Source organism: Nesoenas mayeri, assembly GCF_963082525.1.
Source record: "Nesoenas mayeri genome assembly, chromosome: 1".
NCBI classification, from domain to species: Eukaryota; Metazoa; Chordata; class Aves; order Columbiformes; family Columbidae; genus Nesoenas; species Nesoenas mayeri.
In genome coordinates this window covers 32,989,797-33,007,887 of record NC_137541.1, presented here as the reverse complement: position 1 = coordinate 33,007,887, position 18,091 = coordinate 32,989,797, and the positions used below count along the sequence as shown (strand labels likewise).

General features: G+C 39.9%; 1 long non-coding RNA gene across 1 annotated transcript; it reads left to right on the top strand.

Moving 5' to 3' along the window:
• Positions 1 to 1,711: 1,711 nt before the first annotated feature.
• LOC308053045 lies at positions 1,712 to 7,232 on the top strand. Its single transcript, XR_013923605.1, has 3 exons — positions 1,712 to 1,862; positions 3,276 to 3,408; positions 6,666 to 7,232. It is a non-coding gene; the product is annotated as an uncharacterized lncRNA (long non-coding RNA).
• Positions 7,233 to 18,091: the final 10,859 nt, after the last annotated feature.

Here is an 18,091-nt window from a genome sequence, read left to right as displayed (position 1 = left end):
ATCTTGGAACTTCCAGAACTACCTGGATAATGATGTTGAAGAGCAATTGATTCACAGAGCTGGGGCGGCGTCTGGTTCTGAGCTGAGCTGAACCTGATACTGTTCAGAGAGTGAGCGTAGACTCCAGACCCCTTAGGAAGAGGCAAAAGTACAGCCTGTGGACATTTGCGGTAGCCCTGTTAAAATGTGTTGTGCAAACTCATCTGCTTAGTCTTGTCCTTACCAAGCTTGTGTGCAGAGCAGGGAAGCTGCAGGCCAGGGAAAGGTCTCTTGGATGTGTTGGAGGACAGTACAGAGGCCAGAAGAATTCCTGTGGTCCTGCTGAAGAAAGAAAAAGGGAGATGAAAGAAAATGTGAGTTCTAGCAAGGGAGTGAGGAAAACCTGATAAATTTGAGTGGGACCAACCCCTCTCTGGGGGCTTTCAGCACTGTCACAGGCAACTTCTGCTTCAGATATATATCTCTGTAGATGCAGTTACCGCACAGTTTGTTTCCATCTTTTGCTGATTCAGGAATATTTAGTACTGCAGCTATTCACACTTGATTTGCAATCTTAAGCCTTTCTTTATTGTTCTGAGTATTTTATTTCACTTTCTTGGCCACAAACTTGCAGTGACTTAAGTCCCATGCTGCACCGGGTATTGCTTGTAGGGAGTTCCCTGATGTAAATAGCAGTGCCCTGCGCTTACAACATGGTCTCTCTGAATGAAACTCCTTCCTGTGTCATTTCATCCTTCATCAGGTCACTCTAATGTTAGTTTACAAAGTCAAAATAGATTATTTTTTTAATGCTATGAGTTTAGCTAGGTTTATAAGACAATAAAAGTATAGTAAGTCTGCGAATGAAACGTGTAGAATATTGTATTTGTTCTGTTACCTATATTTTAATATCTGGGCTAATTCTTCATTTTGCTTTAGGAAAATGAAATAATGTCATATTTTTTGCATCGAGAGGTTGCCAAGCTATTACAGAGCCCCCATGACGTTCCTTTAGAATCAGTAGTGCTTAGCACTTGTGAAAAGTGTAGTTATGTGTCCTTAATCCAGGTGTTTGTGTCATGTTTGCAGTACGATACAGAAATTATCATGCGTATTTGATAGTGCAAATTTCCCCATGTTGTTTAAGTATTGTGCTAAGGAATCTTCTCCTTTTGCCAAAATATGCTAATTAAGCTTTCAAAGAGGTTTTTAATTTTTTTTTTTTTTCCCAAGTTTGGGTAACTAGCTGCAGCCAAGTTCATATCAGGATCAATTTATATATTTATAGAAGAATATATATAGACTGTCAGGTTTTTTTGTTCATCTGCCAAAGAGTTCTTGACTTTAAATAAAAGTATAATAGTTTGTATTCGCAACTGAACATTTAAATTATGTATAATTACGTACAAACATTAACATATAAACATATCAAAATTAAGGTTGAAAAATTCAGTGCTCATTATTTGAGAATTTTCCCTCTGTGTGGCATCATGCATGTGTATGATAGGCCTTAATTATATGACAACTTTTTTTAATGCATGATTCTTCAGTTTGAGATGGATACTGCTCACTGATTAAAAAAAAAAATAATAAGAAGAGAGGTTATGCCTCTGCATATGCATGATGTTTAAATGTTAATCTGAAGTTCTTGTTGTTGTTGTTTCTTTGTTTGTTTGTTTGTTGCATTTTCTTACAGGTTTTTCTAGAGTGATCATTAGGAGAGTATCTGAATGTTCATATGAATGAGTTCCCAAACTGCTGAGCTAATAGCATCATCATCACTATAGTGCTGAGAAAGCTAAGGCACAGAGTACATGGATGGCTACTAATTTGGGGTGTTCTTCACTTAATCAAAACACAGTTTCAATTAATATAATTTCCAGGTAATTTGAGAGTAGAAATAGTTCAGCCATAGGGGTGCTAGCTGTAACTTTAGAGCCATATTAAATTCAGCCATAGGCTTTTTCATTAACTTGTGCATACATGCTGTGGTCCTGTCTGCATTATTAGGGCTTTCCTAGTGCAAGATCATTGTGGTGCTGTATTTGAAATGTTTAACAGTACTTGGAAGCTTCCATCAAGGAGACTGCACACGTATGGGAGATACTGTGCGATATTTCTGCATTTAGTTTCTAGAGGCTCAAACCTGGAACTCAGAAAATGAGGAGCAGTTCGTTAGAAGCCACCAGTTCGATGCAAGAAACTCGCTGCTCCGTGTAAATCCCTGATAACAACAGAAATAGAAATGGGTTATACCCAACAGGATACGTTTGCTGGAGCCTCCCAACATCACCCATCCCTCGCCCAGGGCTGTGGCTGCTCTGCCTGACCTGGGTGCCAGAAGAGGGAGCGCGGAGCCCCAGCCTGCGCCGCCGTCCCCGCCGCCGCCTCAGCTCGGAGCAACTGCTGGCACCGACCTGTGGCACTGCTGATGCCACAGAATTGTCAGAAAGCCCAGCTTCTGGCTCTTTATTTTATTTTTATTTTTTGCTGCTCATGTGAAGCTTGAGGTTCAAAAGCTTATTGCTTTATCATGATGTTCAATAGGAAGACTGCCCCAAAGGCCTATCCCTGATTCAAAGTCTACTCTCCCACTAAATTTCAAGTTCTCTCTTCAAAGTAAAGGTCTTTTCAAGTACATTAAGAGGGCCTTTCCTGTACTTGAGTAAAAATGGGAGGTTTTTTCTACCCTGGTTTCACCCTTACATTCTTGTTGAAAATTTGTTTTGAAAACATCAGCTTGAGGCAGACACCTGGCCTGGAAATCTTTGTCCCCAGTAGTTTTTAAGTTCAGAAAGAACAGTATATCTTCAAGTGTTTCTTCTTAGTCTTCAGTTGTGGCTTCTTATAAGGTGTCTTGGAACCTGAAGTCCTATTGAAATTCAATCCTGAAAACATATCCTAGTAGCTATTTGACTCTATTTGCTTTTATAGTCACTATTTGCAATGTGATTGCAAAATATCTGTACCCTGGGCTCAAATAGAGGAAGTTGGCTATCCAGTGCCATGCTCAGCTCATTCCAGCATAATGCTAATTACTCAGAATAACATTGCCCAATACAGAATCAGTATATGAAAGGAAGGTAGCAAGTCCTGTACTTGTAATCCAAGTAGTAAAAATATTCCTTACAGTGGTGATTTTGGTGCTGGCTTCCTCAAATGGTCTTAGGGCAGTGAGTGGCTGAAGGAAAAATGTTGCGTTGGGTGCGCTAACGTGATCTTTGGAAGCGTCTAAGCTGTATCCCTTTGCAAGGCAGAGCTATGATCACCGTGTTCGGTCCTAACTGCTGTTACAGGATCACAATCCAAGACTGGAACAGTTTTGTCAACTAGCTGGATGTCTTGGGAGAATTCCCAAAGGATTACTTCGTTTACTAATCTGTCCTCAAAGACTTCTGGTGACTTCATTGCTAACAAAGGCTTAGCCTGGTAAGCATTGTCTGCTATTACTTTTTTTTGTTGTTTATTTGTTTAATTTTTAAGAAAGATGAATGTTTAATGAGCACAATGTTAAGGGCTTTTTTTTGTCCTCATTGTGATACTACTGCCTTCAGTTAGGTGTGAGAATGATAGAAGAGTTTTGCACAGCTGTTTGCTTTGATTGTCTTTGCCCTGTCCCATCCTCACAAAATGTTAGGGATGCCTCTTGTAGCAATATAAATAGAACAGAGGGCTACTCCATGGTCACATGCCTCCAATAAGAGGGGAAAAATTGCACAAAAAACCTCCAAACCAGGTCAAAACAAACCCCTATGGTTGCGGAAGAGGAAAGGCCTTCCAGGTCCTTTTATATGATCTTCATAAGCATGGTTACTGTAGAATTGAGAGTTTTATGGTTTAAAGTTAGTAGTAGCGTTCTATAAAAAATTATTCATTAAGTATTCCACTAGGTATTTGAATATTATACTGAACATTTGTTATAGTGAAGGGTCACCAAAAGTCTGCTTTTTGGTGCTGTTATGGTCCCAGGAGAGATGCAGAAAGGAACACTTGGTCTTGCTGGTTTAAAAGGCAAGTTGCAGTTCCTGGATGTAGAAGTCAGTGGAGCTGTATGTGTGCCTGCAAATGGTTAAGACACCAGCTGGAGGGAAACAGGCACTTTTCAAACCAATAGTTGAAGCAGCTTCATTGTTTTTTGACACCTTTACATGGAAAGCAGGGGGAGGCAATGTTTGCAGATTTTTGAAGGGAAAGTTGAAAAACTGGCAGGAATTTAGATGGCCTTGTAGGCAGTCCAGCAGATCTTTCCCTGCCTTGTGAAGGCAAGGGAAGATCTGCTGGACTGCCTACTGCTTTTGGGTTAATTTGTATTGCCTCAATAAAACTTGCTGATTTTAGATGCAGAGTAGCAGTAACATATTAAAACCCACAGCTTTGTAAATGCAAATGAAGTTATGGGAAGTTTTAACATTTGGAAAGGAATTAGTAAATAGGCAGGTGCAGGAGCCGGAGTGTGACGGGCAGAGACCAGTGCAGGCAGCTATCTGGGGTGGCACATTTTGAGTGGAAACTATCAAATGCAGCCCTGAAGCAGCCTCGCCGAGTGTGCTGTTCTTTGTGCTGGTGCCCTCCTCGTATCAGTCAGAGAACAGGAGCCTTTCAAGCCACAGCTCCTGTAGCTTCTTCCAGGACCTGAACTCAAATGCCTGAAAGGGTTTTGTGCCAATGTGTTAAGTCCATTGGAACTGCAGTCCAGGAGTTGCACAGCATTCCCCTAAAAATGTTGGGTCATCTCTCAAAACCAGAGTCCTAGTATTCTGTATAATGTCTTACAGATGATAAAAGTAGTTAGGACTTAAGTGCTGATAAATAGTTCTCTTTATCACTCATGTTCTCTTTTTCACTCATGTCAAAATTAATTGGACAAAGCTGCTGTCAGTTCACTACTCAAAGACAGTAAGTAAAGATACTTGCAAAGAAAATCACCAGTTGAGTTCATATTCTGCAGCAGAGTTGCCAATTAGTTTTTAGTAAGGGTTTGCTATTTTAGAATACTTCATGTGTATCTTGATCTCTAAAAAAGGACCTTCCAGCATTTTTGTGGAGGTGGAAGAAAGGACTAGATTGTTAAAATGAATATAAAAACATTTGTCTGAATACAAGGTAGAGTTTGGATGTATATACATTTAGCATGTTTGATCCCAGAATGTAGCTATCCTAAATATAATACTCTTCCTCATATGCTGTGATGCACCACTTACACAACGGTACGTGGAGAGGAGATGGGAGCACTGCAAGCAGCTGATGCTTATGTTCTTCATTTGTATATCAGTCACTTTTTAAAGTGACTGCAATTTCTACACAGCTTAGCAGTGGTTTTCACATTGTTCTGTTACTTTAAAAACATTTTATACTTTGCAGTGGTTATTTAACTTAAAGACATGAGCAATAAAGTTTTGTTGTTTTAATGTCTGCTTGCCTAATTGTAATGAAAGGAGAAGTATGAGCTATGCAAACAAATTTTATTGAAGTATAAAAACAGAGCTAGCAATTTACACAATCTACAGAAATGACATGTTATTACCACAAACTAACTACTACAGGAAGTAGCTCTTGAATTGTGTGCCAGATTATGTATTAACTTGAGTATCTGCTTACCCCAATACATAGTATTAATTTGGGACAGAATATTCCATGCACTTCAAGAGCCCCTTATACCTTTGAAGTAGGGAAGGCAAATCTAACACACAACTCATAGCTCTTTTTTTCTGGACAAGTTTTGATGTGAAAACTCAAGTCTCCTAAAAATATGAATTATAATATAATTTAGGAGGCAGTTCTTTTATGGGGTCACATCTTAGTCGTGAACATGTGCATATCCGTATCTCCTCTTGGGTCTTGTGGTGCTGTTTCATTCTAGGAAAAACTGAGATTTTGGGCAAATCCCTGATCCTGAAAACCTGCAGGTAAATAATTTACATAATGATATCACTAACCTAATACAGTCTTTGACTTGCCAGGGTAGTAACTCATAAATTGGTAGTAGTCTGACTAGCTAGTTTCTGGATAGCAGTAATAGCTTCATCCTGCAGCAGGGTGGCTTTTCACATACTCAGACTTTTTCAATATTCAAACCAATGGCAAGTTCTGGAACCACTGCTAGTGGTTAGGTATCAGTAAGTTGTTCGACAACTAGTTTAATATATTAGTTTAAATGGGTGCTTCTCCGAAACAGAAGCATATCATCCGCCTTCGTCTCTGTATCCCTTCCTGTTGGCATTGGCATTCACACAGCTGTACTGCAACCAAGATAAAGATTAATTCAGCTGAAAATGTACAGGACAGAAAAAGTCGCCTTTTAAAGGGACTTGTTACCTAAGAAGATTGATTGTGTGAAGGGCAGTGTCAGATCAAGAAAAGGTGGGAATAAGCAGCTCAGGGAAGACAGGACTCCCTCTTCCTTTATTCCACCTTCAAAGGCTCCAGCATACATGTGGTTTGGATACCAACAGCAGGACAAAGCTTTGTCACTCCTGTTCACACTGATTAGGGACTTGAAGAAACCTGGAATCAAGGCAGTTAGGTGCTGCTACCAGTTCCTTGTTGCTGTTTAAAAGGATGATGAAGAGAGTTGGTGGGTCTTCTGATAAATATCTCCTCTGGTTTACCTAGCCCAGTTGCCACAGGCATTTTGAAAGGGGTGCACCTGGCTGAATGGTTAACTGTGCACTCTATTTCTTTTTCAGGGCAGGTGGGGTACAACTGTTATCTTGTGGTATTGACAAGAAAACAGAAATAGAAGACTAACTTTCATTTTACATGCAGCATGTCTATGTGGGATGGACACAGACAATACAGAAATTAGTTGAAAAAGCATTTTGTCCGGTAACTACTGTATTATATTTTCCTCTGTTGCCTACTTTCAGTCTGTGTGACACAGAACATTGCACTGCATCCAGAGACCTACAATGTGGAGTTTGCAGGCCTTGGGGATGAAGGGAAGTTGAGACTAAAATATCCATAAAGAGCAATGTTTGCTGGATATTTTCAAGATGGAGATTTGGAAATAAATTTCTGTCCCTCACTTATGAAGAATCCAAGATAGAACCTTTTGGACCATGGCACATCTATATTTAAATTTTATATATATAAATACTTTTTTTTTTTTCCCCACCTATATTTTTCTGTGTGTAAATTTAAAGATAAGTGCATACATGAAATAAATTCCATATCAAAAGTAGTGCAAATATGGGATATTGCTGGAATGGCTGTGCTTCCTACATGTCTTCACACAGATGAGAAAGACAAGACACATACCACAGGCTTCATTTTGGTAAGATTAATGTTTTCAGTCAACATTAAAACTGTATGTTGAATTGCTGAAGTACTATGTTGTCTCCCCTTGACTTTCCAAACAGCTGCCTTGCTGTAGACCCATTGGTTTTAATTCCTGGTAAATCTTGTTCATTTTAGCCTCCTTCCCAGCTTCTACTTCCTCTACCTCCTCTCTGCAGCAATTTGGCACTGGAGCCACAGCACATCAGTCTGGAGATTCATGACTATGGAGGGAAGAATGAAATTTCAATTGATGCCAAATTATAATTTTATCTTATAAGCAGTTAAGTTAAGCAACTGAAAAATAACTACAGACTTTAAAAAGTTGATTTTTCAGTTAGAAAACCTCCCCTTTCCCATGTTAGTTACATTAAAGCTATGCTATGCTTAGAAAAACGAGGAGAGATTAAGCTCTTTGAACAGCTCACGATGGAAGTTTCACCACTTCAGTGACTGAAAAGGGTTGGGCTGGAGCCCAGAATACTGCAGCAACATCAGCCTCACCACCTCCTCTGTCTTACTTGAACAACTATTCTACAGAGTAACACAAGGGCTCATCGTATGTTACAATCCCAGTACAGCCTTGGGAGGCTCCAGGAGGACAAGTCCAAATACCTTTGCATATGTCATAAGAAGAAATGTCATGTGGTTTAGACCTTTGGATAGGTTCAGAGTAGTGAAAGTTAGGTAAGTTCATGTTCTTCATGAGTGTAAAACCTTTTTTCTCACAAGAAGACATAAGAAGTGTATTGTGTGAGCTAGAGCAGTGGATATGGAAAGTCAGGAGTGGAAATGACAAAACAAAATAGCTTATTTGTCCCTCTTTTTAAAAGTAAAAATTTCAGATTTTATCTACAAAGTCCATACTCTTGAAGCCCAGCTGTTGTACTTCTTGCGCAACTGAGAAATACTATATAAAACACTTGGTGTTATGACAGAATTTCATTAACATTATGGGATTATTAATGTATGAAGTTGTGCACACAGATAACTGAAGGAACATGGTTTAAGAATACAAACACTTCCTGGTAGAGACTCTATTTGTTATCTGCAGGACCTACAGTTCCCGATAATATATGGCATACCGATTGGGTAATCTAAATGCTACCACAGTAAAAAAAAAAATAAAATTATTTCCGTCTGAGGTTAACCATAAAATTAATTTGAAGGGTACTATAGCACCTAAACTTAAAATGGTTGCTACGTTTTAAGAAAAAAAATCTTAATTTTTAAATGGCTCATCTCATGAACCTGGCTGTGTTTTCCAGTGGCAGTGTGCCATACAGAGCCTGTATTCCTGCTTCTTGCTACAAAGCCCAAATTTGGTATCCTTTAACATTCACAGTATGATATTTGTTGATGAAGTGAACAAGGGGAACATTCTGCACTTGAAAAGCAATGCAGCTTCCAAAGGAATAGTATTTCTAGTCTGTAGGAAAAGGAAAATCTGAGCCCTGAATAAAAAAAATGAGCATCAGGGCTGCATAGTATCCAGCTTATAGGTGAAGACCTTTACATGTACTATTCTGTCCCAAATATTCTTGAAACTTGGCTGTGATGCTTGGAAAAACTGTCTAGCAGTCAATCAGCCTCAGAATCTGCAATTTTAAGTTAGATAACTAATCTACTTGCACAGAGGGATGGGACAATTGCCCTGGAACAGGAACTGCAAAACTCAGGAGTGGGACCGCTTTGTCCAGTGAAAAAATCTTGTGCAAAGGAGGGCCTTGGAGCTTTTTCAACAGAGATATTGCTGTCTGCTGATACCTGTTTTAGTTAAGATTTGTGGCCTAGAATGCTATCCCTGATTGGTGTTTATGTCCTTTCATTTAGAATATGATGAGGAATCCTCTTCAGGAGGAAGACTTGTCATCTTCCTGCTTCAAATACATTAGCTGTGAAGTTACAGCCTCCACTGAAGAAAAGCCAGATTCTATTTTAAGTGAGAGACCACATCTGTGTTCACCTTGTAGGATGTATGCAGGCTCTATTTCTCAAGCTTAGAGACTTTTTCCCCTTTTGTGTAGGATATGAGCTAAGGAGCACTCCACACAGGTTTCTCTCAGGGACAGTGCTGAGGTGGAGTGGCCTGCTGCAGTGAATTTCAGACAGGTAGTGAGTTGTTTTCTGTATGGGCCTCTACAAGTCTTCTCCAAAGACAACTCAGAATGACTTATAAAGGCTGTCTCCTATCGTCTCCTGTGCAAACCAGGAGACTTAACTGCCTTAGAAGGTGATGTATTTCTGATAAATGTACAATCCATCATTATTTTAGGACAAGAAGAGATCAGGAACTTGAACAGCAGAATTACAGACTTGGAAGGTTCTGAAGACATAATTAAATCCAGAAGCCTATGGCCACATTAAATAGATGGGAGCTGTGAACTGGCAAAAGCCTTAATCACTGAATCAATAGGAGGCCATTCTCCTAAGAAGTCCTTCCTCAAGGAAGCAGGCCTGATCCTCACTATATCAAGACTTCTTGGTCACATGAGATTACCAAGCGAGGAGCTCAATAGCAAATGAAATATGGCAACAGGGAGTCATCTCCAGCATTGGTAAAAGCCTACATGAAGTGTTGGCAGGCATACTACTCATCTTTGGCACTGATGAGTCTTGGAATACTGTGTGTTTCTCGGACACTGGTGAGTGGATGTGACTCAGTGTGGATAGGACTACTCTGCTCATCTCCATAGCTAGCACCAACAACCTGAGGATGTCCCCTTACTCTCCTTGTCCACTTCTAGCCTCATTAGGGGTGATGAAAGTAACACCTGTCGCAACAGGCCTTGGCACCACAATGTTTCTAGCCTCCTCACACTTGTATCACATTTCTCCTCAGGACATGTTATGAGCCCTTTGCGTCAGGCCACAGTATTCCTCAGTGCTACAGATATGTTAAAGGAGGCATCTCCCTGAGATTCCCTCTGGCAGGTGATAATGATATGCAGATCTTGGAGGCCAAGTGAGGTTTCTGCTGTCGGGACAGTAAAAGTGCAACTCCTTATTCTAGGGAACACTGGGTTCCAGACGTGTCAGCACCAGAAGCATGGATTAAGTGCAAAAAATCCAATGACAATTTCATGACAAAGGTAATTGGTGAGTCCACTAGGGCAGGTGTCCTTCTGGAGCTACTACTCAAGAGCAAACTGGCTGGGGGAGTGGAGCTTGAAGGCAGCTTTGGCTGCAACCCTGAGATTGTATAGTTAAAACCCCTGAGATAAATGAGCAAAACAAATAATAAAGTTGCCAGCCTTGACTTTTAGAGAACAAATTTCAGCTTGGTTGTCTTGTTCAGCTGGGCAGGGGACAATTGTCTGCCCTGAGGACAACTGGTTGATCTTCAGGAGCAGCCTCCTCAAAGCACAGAATTAGTCCATTCCAAATCACAGAAAGATGAGCATATGTACAAGGCCAGTATGGATGAGCAGGACACTCTTGGCTGACCTCAAATACAAAAAAAAAAGCAGAAGGCAGAAACAGATCCAGGATTACCTGGATGGAATATAGTCTCCAAGGAGGGAATTAAGAAAGCCAGAGCTCAGCTCGTGTTGCAACAGCAAGGGATGTGAAGTGCAACAAAAAGGGCTTTAGTGAGTATATTTGCAACAAAAAGGCAGCCTATGGAAAATGTGGGCCAAGTAATCTACATGGCAGGGGGACCTACTGACAAAAGGCATGGAAAAAGGTGAGGCATTCAATGCCTATTCTGCTTTTGATTGTTTTATTTTACTTTTTTTATTGGCAACATTTACTCTCAGTCCTGAGGTTAATAGCTGCGTCTGAGAGAGTGAGGCAGTAGACACAGTAGAGAAGGATTGAGGGCTTAAATGAGTTGGACCTACACAAGTTCATGGAAACAGGTGGGATGCATCCAAGGGTGCTGAGGAAGCTAGCCCATGTCACTGTGAGTCTGCTGCCCATTGACTTCGACAGGTTATAGTGATTGGGGAGGTCCCTGATGGACAGAAGAAACAAGAAAACCTTAAAGAAGGTTAAGAAAGAGAATCCAAGGAACTACATGTTAAGTAGTCTAACCTCAGCCTCCTGGAAGATTTTTCCTCCTGGAAACCATTTCTGACCTTATTGAGTGCAAGAAGGTGATTAGAAATAGGCAGCATGAATTTACCAAGGGCAAACTGTCCCAATCAACCTGATTGGTTGATCATTGTAAGACGACTGGTTCTCTGGAAAGGGAAAAGTAATGAATATTGCTTACTTTGACTTTAGCAAGGTCTTTGATAGTATCCTACTAGGTCTTTGATAGCATCCTACTAGTCAAATAGTGAGATATGGACAGGATAAGCATGATAAGGATGATAAAATGGATGGAAAATTGACTGAACTACCAGGCTGAACAGGTTGTGATTGGCAGTAGAAAGTCTATCTGACACCCGGTTGCTAGTGGCAATCCCCCTCAGGGACAGGTTCTGAGGCCAGTGCAGTTTGGTGTCTCCAGTGTTAATGATCCGGACTATGAGAGATAGTGCACCATCAGCAAATCTGTGGATGATAACAGCCTTCAGGAGAGTGGTTGATATACTGGAGAGCAGAGCTGTTATTCAGAGGGACCAGGACAGGCTGGAGGAACGGGTTACCAAGACCCTCACGAAGCTCAGCAAAGACAAGTGAGAAGTCCGGTGAGTGGGCATGGAATAACCCCCTATACCTGCATGCACTAGAGCTCAAGTGACTAGAGAGCAGGTTTGCAGAAAGGGACCTGTGCTCCTCATGGACACATTAGGCATGAATGGGAAGTTGGGACAAACAAGGTCAACTTCATCCTGTATTGTATTTGCAAGATGTAACCAGCAGGTCCAGCAGGGAAGTAGTTATTCACCTCTGGCTCTTGTAAGACTGCTTCTTGAGTACTGGTTTTGGCTGCTCAGCACAAGACATTGACATACTGGTCTGAATGCAGCAGACTGTCACGAAGATCACACAGGCTCGAGTACAAGCATATAATGAGAACGTGGTGGGGTGAATATAGAGAAAAGATCCAGAGTCTTCTTGGAGGTGTATGGTGATAGGATGAGAGCTAATGGACACAAGTGGCAATACAGGAAATTATGCCAGAAAAAGATGTATTAGGATGGTCAAATGCTGGAATGGGTTTTCAGTAGATGTTGTGGAATCTTGGTTCCTGGAAGTATTCAAAACCTGACTGAGCAGCCTGCTTTAGTTGGAGCAGCTTTGAATGAAAAGTTGGACTAGATGTCCTCCAGAGATCACTCCAACCTGTCCATCATTTCCGTTTCTAAACACTCTGCTTAACTTCATCATTAGCAAAGCTGTATGAGAATGTGATGTTGCTGCATTCACAGTGTTGTGCAGGACTGTATGTTGAGCTGTGCATTACAAGAATAATTATATAAAATGAAAAACTGACTTACCTTAGTATCTTTCTGTTAAAAAGTATGCACATTCTAAACATAGCACTTGGAAGAAAAATGCCATCTATCTCCTTATGACTGTGATCAAATTCTAAACATTTTATAAGAAACAGTATGAACCTCATTTATCTCAGTCAAAATTTAATGTACATGATACATATATTAATGAAATATATGACTTGTCCATCTTCTGGTGTCATCATTCACGATTTTACAAAATAGATATGGATCTCTGACTTGGCAGCAGCTTCCACAGGTACAGGTAACAGGACAAATACAAGGGAGTGAATAAGCACAACCCTGGTCTTAAAGAAAAACTTCCAGTATATTTTTAACTTTTGGTAACTGGAAAGTATTATTTCTATTTTGTCTTAAGTCTAACTTTTTGTTAGTTTGTTAATGCCTCTGTCTCTGTGACAAAATAGTTAGAATATAAAACTTCTTTTCCTTTCCTCAGTAGTATGTTAACAAATCCACACACTGGCTTATATTTTATTAGAAATATGGGGAAGGGGAAAATGGGATTTGTCAAACGGGGGAAAAAAATATATTTATCAGCTTTCAACACTTGGATTAATTTATATCATGCTCTGTAAGAAAAATTATGTAGCTCTTCAGTTTTGTTCTAGAAGAGGTTCTGTGATCCAAAAACCATAACATTTTCAGCTCATCTAATGAAAGTGTCACTGGCGTGCTGGTAACACAAACATGCTTCTACAAAAGAAGTTTTAACTAATGAGTCTCTTTTCCCTTAGTTAAGAAAATAATTTCTATTTAAATATCTTTGAAATTTCAAGATCTGCATTTTTTTTAATAAGGTATAGTTTAAAGCCTATGATATAATCTGAAAACTATCAAACATACAATCTTCCTTATGAGCCAGGACTTTGATTACATAAAACTACTTTGTTGGTTCATGGTGAATATTCATAAATGGTATATGTATGGTACTTATATGCACAGTATAAAATACAATTGTAAATAAACTCCCTATACTTATGACAGATTTTAAAAACACAAATTATTCCTTTCTACCTCCTTTTTGTCTATTTTTAATTAATGCCTGTTTTGGGCATATTATCTCAGTATAATTTCTGTAATGATGATGTCTCTGTAGGATCATCAATAGTGCCTCTACAGTGAGAACCAGAAGATAGTCTATATTAGCTACTAGTTTACTTGATCATGTCCTGGAATATCCCTAGCCTTCAGTCAAAATCATTGAATTTCTCTCCTGTTTTAGACTGGATAGAGGCAGCTGATAGGCCTGGAGTCATAGTCAATGGGGATCTAGTCAAAACCATCGATATTGTCCAGAAAGTGAGTCAACTCATTTTAAAGCAGGCATCTACTTTTAGTCAAACGAGTCACTCTCTAGACTCTATTGATGTAACTATGTCAAGCTGGATGAGACAGATCCCACCTTTCCATTCCCTAGATGTTTCTGCTCACTTGAGGGTGAATTGAAGCACTTCAAACAGACATTTGTGGTGCATTTTGTCTCAGCCCTACTGAATTAGCGGTAAGTCACCAGGCTGGCATTGCCAGCTGCATACACCAACTCAACTATACATGAACTCTTCTTGGTCCATACGTGAGTCTCTGGTGCATTCAGCATTTAAATGCAATTAAGTTCCTTTGGTGTTCTCACTAAAAACTGGCTTTAATAAAAGCCATATTTACACTTTAGAAAGCTTGTTTTTTAAATAGCTCCAGAACTTTTAAGTTGGCTGACAGATTCTAAAAAATCTTCCAAGTGTTGTACAAACTGTACCAAATCTGTATCAGATACAGATTCTGACTGAACATCATTATATAATGCATGCTAAATTCTGCCTGTGAATTTGTTTACTGGCATGTGAATGGAGAAAGAGCCACATCTTATTGTTCTGGACCTCCTATCATTATGCTCTTTTTCAGGAACAGAGAGAAACATGTAAAGATTGGCTTGAAGCTGCAAATATGCTTCATATAAAAGAAAGAAAGATAAGTCTGCTGGATTAACATGCACAGGAAAGGGGGAAGTGCCTCTGAACTTCTAAGCCCTTCAGTTTATTCCATGTTGTTTTCTCCAGACACTGTGCCCTTTTTTTATCCCTGTCCCCCATCTCAACTGGGCCCAGTTCCGTGTCTTCCCTAGCAGGTTGCTGGCAGGTAGGGTAAAATGAAAGAATGGATAGCCCAGTGTGGTGGCCAGCCGTTTGTTGGTCCTTATAGCAACCACCAGTGCCATGTTTCATCACAGACAGGGTAGCCCTTAAAGGCTTTACCTTGCAGATTGGAAATGTGTCATAACAAGGCAAAGGAGGTATGAGCAGATATCCTCCACTGACTCGTGTTTGCTTTGTATGAATGAAGAATAAAGGAAGAAATTAGCAGTGGCATGAAATTTAAGGAATTAGTGTTCTATATCTTTTTTTATTACTTATCTCTGAAGTAGGATGACATGTGGATGGGAACTACTCTTCCCTTCTGCAATGTCTCAACAGTCAGGTCATGAAAGGGATGCTTCCACCTCCACTTACTCCAAGGCTGAAATCCTCAAGATAGGTTATTTATTCCCCTGCTCTGCATCCATCCATGTAATTCTGGATGCCCTTTGCCTGGAGGAAGTCACAGCCCAGCTCAAGGTGCAGAGGCTTCCTTAATAGCATGAGAGGAGAAGTGGGAGTGGATTTCGCAGAAACCTCTGATCAGGAAGCTGCCTGAGCAAGCCAGTGGGGAATGGCTGCATTCCAGGGGAGTTTCCTAATTGCTGTGCCACTGGGGTGTGCTGGGGAGCAGATTTTGGCCAGTGCCAAAGAGTTGAGTCTTCAGCTGCCTTTGCCCAAGCACTTGACCGAGGGGTTGTGCTTGAAGGCTGTTTCCTGATTCGGCCCTGCAGGTGAGGCAGGGAGGGAGCTTCCTGTTGTGGGAATCTCCTTCAGGCTTTAGGGGTGAAGTAGCAGCTTTCAAGCTCTGTCAAAATAATGAGGCCAAGATTCCTTGGCTTACGGCAGAAGTTTAGGTTCATAGTAAGTGTTCCAGTACCAACAGGTGTCTTGCCAGAGATGGTGAAGCTCTGCAATGCCTTTGAACCTTCCAAGAACTGGTGCCAAATGACAAAAACGTCTGGTAGCTGCATTGTGCCCAAAATAACAGGTTAAAACAGGTTTTATGCTTGCAGGGGTGTTTTTTCACCATGTGAATTCAATACTCTGGTTTTGCACCTGTGACAAGCTGAAGTGCTATTTGCCTCTTTCCTGGCCCTCAACTAACTGCAGTTTGAAAAATGTTGTACAATGTCCTTAACTTGGGTTTTATAACAAGTAAACAGTACATCCTGTTAACTTGGTGACATTGAGTAAAACACAAATACTGATGATTTGTCCCACATTTTGTTCAGTTTTATTATATGCACTCAATATGTATAAAGATTGTTTCGATAAAAGTATTTGTGACTGTGAGTTAAGGAAAACTTCATGGGTTCTCTGTCCACAATCTTATCTACTTTAGGAATTTGTCCAATTCCCAGAAATAGATTTGAAAGCTAGAAAAAATGGCAGGGAATGTGAGTTTGCATCGTCTTTGCAGACTCTCTGTTTCTATTCTTATGTAGTTAGTTTTATGAAGGCAGCAGCTTGCTTACACCAAGTAAATGATTTTGTGGGAAGGACAGAACTGTTTTATGCATGGAAGAAAAGACATTACAAGTGCCAGTGTTTAAAAAGTGAAGTCAAATTCAAATAGGAGAAGTATCATCAATTTGAAATAGCGTGACTACCACTAGTATGTCTGTCTTCAAGATGTCAGTCATAAATTATTGCAGGTATTACTGAAAGAGAGTCTGTGATATTTGTTAGATGTGAGACCAAAGCAGATAACTTAGCAGCTTCTAGAAACTTTGACTGTATGTCCAGTCAAGTGTCTAACTCTTCTAAAACAAGAAAGGAAGGCCACGTTAAGTACCTAATGCTTGATAGTCGATGGTAGGAATAGCCTCCAAAGTTCCCCTATAATCACTAGGAAAAAAGTAGACTCCTTTGAAGAGGTGGTTCATAATAACAAAGATGGCTGCTTGAAGAAGACAGTGTGAGTACTCCTTAGTATCAAAGTTTTCAGCAAGTATGACATGTCCTCAATAGACTGAGGCAGCTTCTTAAAGCTAGTGCACTGGTGAAGTTTTATTGACATATTGTTCTTGAAATGTCCAGTATTCAACTTAATCTGAAACACCAGACAAATGCATCTACAAATAGTGACTATATAAAATGTTTTCTGCTGGAGAAGTTTTTCAGATTAATGCAAATTCAAATACCTGTACGCTCTTATTTATTTATGGCTGAAATCCTGGAGTCACAATCATAACTCTTTGCAGTGGAATTGGTATCGTCATTGGTGACATAAGTAGTAGTCCTCCAAGAATGAATAAATAGACTGACCTTGTGTCTCGCATAATGAATATCCTACGTAATCCTTGAGTTACTCCACCTATATATGTTGAAATTTAGTTCTAGAATCACTGTAAGAGTGAAATACATGACACTGTATTGAATGTCAGGATCCAGGTCTCAAAAGTATGGACCTTTTTATACTAGGAAAATAATAGAGCAGTTAAATGAAGGACAGAAAAGAAAATAGAAAGGGAGTAGGCATGTTCTCACCTGCATGTCTCATTTAAAATGTTTATATGTTTTAGTTAAGCAGTATATCAAGACAGTATATAATAAGGCATTGTTTATATAGCTCACAACAGTAGTAAGGAAGCTATTTACCCTGATCTCTTAAAAAAGTCATGCTGTTCATCTCTCCGTATCAGCCTGTCCCCAGAAAATAGCATTTGGGCAGTTTCAGCCGTGCACCACAAGCAGAGGTCTCACAGCCACTAAGTTTCTAGAGGTTGTTCAGAGTAGCTGGTGTGGTGTGCTGCTGGTAGGGGCTATTTTCTCAGAGTCAACAGAACTAGCTGTAAAATCACGGCCTAATCTTGAATCAGACATTAAAAACTGCACCAGCTGTACTTGTGCCAAGCCACCACCTCTTCCTACTTCTTCTTACCCCATGTAGTCCAGCTGCCATCCAGAGGCATCTTCCCTGCCCTTGTTTTCATGAGTTTGGAAATATGCTCTTATAGGGAGATACACAACACTGAGGGAAAAGGCTTCATGTGAGTCTCTCTTTTACTGGACACAAAAAAATTCATATAAATAATGTGAAGCAATAAAACTTGAATTAGAATTTGTGCCTTCTTAGATGTTCAGTCAATCAGGCTTAAGACACAAATCCAAGAGCAAAAAGTTTCCTTAAATTGATTTTCACTGAACTATGTTTTAATTAATCTGGCTTTCAACTTTGGTTTCCAGCAGGACAATTACTATGCACTAGAATGACAGCTTTGGTATCCTCCTGGGAGATGATCAACTTCATTATTTAAATAATCAGATGAAATCTGGGACTAGCAAATC